This window comes from Myotis brandtii, unplaced genomic scaffold (assembly GCF_000412655.1).
Source record: "Myotis brandtii unplaced genomic scaffold, ASM41265v1 scaffold131, whole genome shotgun sequence".
Taxonomy (NCBI): Eukaryota; Metazoa; Chordata; class Mammalia; order Chiroptera; family Vespertilionidae; genus Myotis; species Myotis brandtii.
In genome coordinates, this window is record NW_005354632.1 from 677806 (window position 1) to 682641 (window position 4836).

The window sequence follows — 4836 nt, forward strand, 5'->3', positions numbered from 1 at the left end:
CTCACTGTGGGAGAAGATGTGGGAGAAAGAAGGTCATGTGGCTGGGATGGGGCATGAAGTGAGACAGAACTGGAGATGTGCACAGGCCCAGAGCAGGCAGGGTGAGGCCAAGATTCTCTTTCTTTTTCTTAAATTGTATCTTTATTGTTGAGAGTATTACCGATGTCCTTCATTGCCCCCTCCACAGGCTCCTGTCCCACCCCAGGGCTTCACCACACTATTGTCTGTGCCCAGGAGTTATGCATATATGCATATAAGATCTTTGGTTAATCTCTCCCCATTCTCCCCTTCCTCCTTCTCTCTGAAATTTGCCACTCTGGTCCAAGCTTTCATGCCTCTGGACCTATTTTGTTCATCAGTTTATTTTGTTCATTAGATTCCACATATGAGTGAGATCATGTGATACTTGTCTTTCTCTGACTGTCTTATTTCACTTAGCATAATACTCTCTGGCTCTCTCCATGCTGTCTCAAAGGGTAAGAGATCCTGCTTTTGTACTGCTGCATAGTATTCCATGATATAAATGTACCACTTGTCTACTGAGGGGCACTTGGGTTGCTTCCAGATCCTGGCTATTGTAAATAACGCTGCTATGCACATAGGGGTGCATGTATTTTTTTTTTTGATTGGTGTTTCGGGATTCCTAGGATATATTCCTAGAAGTGGGATCGCTGGGTCAAATGGCAGTTCCATTTTTACTTTTTTGAGGAAAATCCATACTGTTTTCCATAGCGGCTGCACCAGTCTGTATTCCCACCAGTCCCAACAGCACTGGGAAGCCAATGAGAAGTATAAGTAGGGGTGTTTCAATCTGTGTAAAATAATGGGAGTGAGCCCACATGACATGGGTGCAGGTTCAGATGACAGGTGGGGGTGGGGCTTGTGTTAGTGCAGGGGGCCTGGAACTGTGGTGTGGGTGGGGTACGAGAGGAAGAAATCAAACATCTGGATGGAGAGAGGCTCCATTAACCAAGATGGGGACTCTAGGAGAGAACACATGGTCCCCTCAGCCTCAGCTCACCCTGTTCATGCCAACACTGTCACCATCGATCTCCCGGATTGTCCTCTTGACCTATATTTTGATAATTAACAACAAACCCAATGGAGGGTACCTGGCACAGTCGGACAACAACAAGACCTTGGTGTTGTAACTGTTATTGTCATTCTGTATTGTTTTTGCCAACATTGTATGTGTGTGAGGGGGTGTCTGGGTGGGGGGGAGAGGCTAATAAGACAAAAAAAACGGAAGAGGAGCTACCCACTGGAAAACACACTGAAGAGTGAGATGATCAGTCAATCATAGTGTTGGAATTGAAAGAGAACTTACTGGAAAAAAAAAAAGTCTCTCCCAGAGCAGCTTGGACGGCTGTGGAAACCCCCTGCTTCGGGGTTTCCAACCCCAGAGCAAACGGGCTCAGAGAGCAGCGGTTCCATTGTGAGGGCTCTGATGGCAGGAAACGGCTTTATCTCTGCGCGACTTCACCCATTTGTCTTGGTTCCATTCGCTGGAGGCAGAGCAGGTCAATGTCCCCTTTGAACATGGTGCCCAGAAAGGGACACAGACGCCAAATGTGGTCTGATTTAGCGAAAGTCCTGTGGGGGATTTAGAGGAGGAAAAAATAAAGCCCCTGAGTTAACTGGCTTTAAAAAATGACAGTCATGGAAAGCGCCCATCGGCAGAACCTTAGAGACATAAACTAAACAGAACTTTCGAAAATACCCAGCTGGTGCCTTTTCCCCGAAAAGGAAAATTACACCTAAATATGTCCAACCCAGCGATGCTGACCTAGTTTTTAAGATCTCTGAAAGCAAGGGTTCCATGGATGTCTATGGCGCAGAGGTTTCTTACCCATCAATCATGATAGCGTATTTTCAGATCAGTGTTTTCTCGTAGGCTGATTTGTTTCTGCATTTTCCTCTCTCTCGCTATTATCTCGCTTACCACATGCATTGTCTTCCTAATGAAGCCGCTTATTGTATCATATTCCGGGAGTGCCCTTCTGCTCCAAGTGCTCCAGTTCCTGCTGCCTGCATTAACCACACTTCCTCTATTATTTCCCTCTCCTTTGTATGGGATCCGTATTTATCCTTACATTGTTACATCATGCTCTGCGTGATGAATGTGTTCTCAAAACCGCGCGCAAATCCAATCGTTGTGAATTGGGTCTCTTCAATTAGAAGTGCCTTCCGAGTGTCATTATTTAAAGGCCCTCCGTGGGAGGCGGCCCCAGAGAATGGGAAAGGCTGGGAAACTCGGAGCCTTTGGAATCAGACAAGGACACCGCCCAGATCTGGCTCTTTCTCTTACAGCCTTGACTGGTTACTTAATCTGTGAGCCCTGCTTTTTAAGGGAAATGGAGATACTAACACCGCCTCAAGATGTTGTAGAAGATAAATGAGCAAAGCAGCATTTCCGCATCCTGGGAGATGGGTGTGGAGGACCATTTTTTAAAGCGAGTGATGTCAAAAGTCTATTTTTCAGGTTCAGACATTTCCAATCACATATTCTCACAGCGGGACCCAGCATCTATTGATTGCACTCTCTGATTTTGCAAGCTTTCTCCCAAACCCCTTCTCGGGCTCTGCCCTCTGTTCTGGGCAGACCTTCTCATCTGGTCCAGACAGAGGGCGACATCTGCTGCCTTGCCGGTCCCCGCGCGAAGTCCACTCCCTCTGCTCTCACTGTCATTGTCTCCTTCTGAGTAGCTTGACCTGCCCTTCTTCGTGTTATTTGGGTCTTTTTGGTTCCCCAAAGCTCTTCTCCAGAAGGGGGCGATTTGCATTCACTGGAAGCATCCATCTCCCCTACCTGACCTTGAGTTTGCCGAGAGGCTGTCCACAGGCCAAGCACAGAGCAGCCCTCACTGGGAAGTTGTTTCCACAGCCTGACGCACAGAACAAGTCCCTTCAGCCCTCTGGGAGTCCACTGCTATCTGTAAAATGAGCAAATACGACAACATCCATGGTCTCCAGGCTGGAGTTCCCAGTGCTTCGGGATCCACAGTGGGAGAAATGGAGAAAACTATTCTGAACATTTTAAAAACCGGAGAGAATGAGCTTTTACCCAGGCAGCGCTGCACTGGAGAATGTAAACTCTCTCTCTTGGTCTGGCCGTCACGATGCCCATAATGTGAGAGGTCACAGGTGAGATCGTGCTGCTCAGCACGTGCAGCAGGCAGGATTCTCCCTGGCAGAGATAGAAACCGAGTCTGATGAGCATCAGGAAAAAATAAGTGCCCTGGAGAGATGTCGGCCAGCTCCAGGACAAGCAGAGAAGCCGAGGACCGGGCTCTGGGAACGGAAATCCACAGCAAACTGAGCGATGAGGCAGGCGCTGGGCAAGGCCACCCATAGGGGCCACCAGGTTGGGGTGCCGCTGGACCCCAGACACTGGCCCACGGGAACCACCATGCGAGGATGTACCAGTAGGATGCTGCTGCCTCGTGGGACGGATTCCAGACCAGGGCTGCTGCTCTGGGTCACTCACGCCAGAGACAGGGTCCAGTCTTCGCCTCCCGAAGAAGTCTCAAAGGTGATCAGAGGTGGCCAGGGGTCTGGGAGGGTGGCCATTGGCTCTGTTTCTTCAGTCGACTTTATGTGGTTTCACTGACGACCAAGGAAGCTCGGTGGGAGAGGGTAGTGCCTGCAGACCCAGGGCCTGGAAGGCCTGGAAGGTGATCATGGGTCCTTCCAGGAGCTTCCTGGAGAATAACACAAACAGTGAGCTTTTGTGAGTGTTTACCTCCTGCCGGACACTGTGCGAAGTGCATCATCTCCACTCTCACCTCATTCTCTCAGCCCACAGATGACGTCACTTCATGGAGCATTAGGGGCAAGAAGTTATCTGGCCCCATCACAGTCAGTGGGAAGCCAGGCTGGAAACCTGGGTCTGTGACTCCCAAGCCTGAGTCCTTGATAAACACCCTGCAGCTGCGCTGTCCCGAACGGTGGTCACTGGCCACGGGAGCTACCAGCATTTTGATTAAAATCAATTAAAATGGAATTGCGTTTAAAAATCCAGTTCTCTGCCCAGCCAGCGTGGCTCAGCGGTTGAGCGTCAACCTATGAACCAGAAGGTCACGGTTCGATTCCTGGTCAGGGCATATGTCCGGGTTGCGGGCTCGATCCCCAGGATGGGGTGTGCAGGAGGCAGCTGATCAGTGATTCTCTCTCATCATTGATGTTTCTATCTCTCTCTCCCTCTCCATTTCTCTCTGAAATCAATAAAAATATTTCTTTAAAAAAAAAATCCAGTTCTCAGCCTGGCTGGTGTGGCTTGGTTGGTTGGAGTGTTGTGCTGTACACTGAAGGGTGGTGGGTTCGATCCCCGATCGGGGCACATACCTGGGTTGCAGGTGATATTTCTGCTGGGTGGCGGGTTCGATCCCCGGTCGGGGCACATACCTGGGTTGCAGGTGATATTTCTGCTGCTGCATGTAACTTTGGGGCAGGGGAGCCCCTGGGGGCAGAGCGGTGTCAGCGTCGGTCTGGGTGGAGGATCTCCTGGGGTGTGCAGTCACCTTGGCGCTCAGGGGAACCCCTACCCGGGCAGGAATTCCTGAACACTAAGCAGCAGCCTCTTTTCTTTCCTCCTTTCCCTTTGCTTCTCTCCTTTCCCATCGTGGCACCTGCCAAATCTGAGTGGTTGTAAACCTGCTCTTTGAAAAGGTTGCGAGGCTCCCAGCTGCTGGGAAGTCAGGTTTTGAAGAACACATTTGCATCTTTTCTCAGCTGCTGCCTTAATTACACATAATAAAGGTATCTCGTTATAGATGAATAGCTGATGAGCCTGAACTGTAACAAAAAGGTCTTGCCAAGAGCCATTTCCTTTGTCAA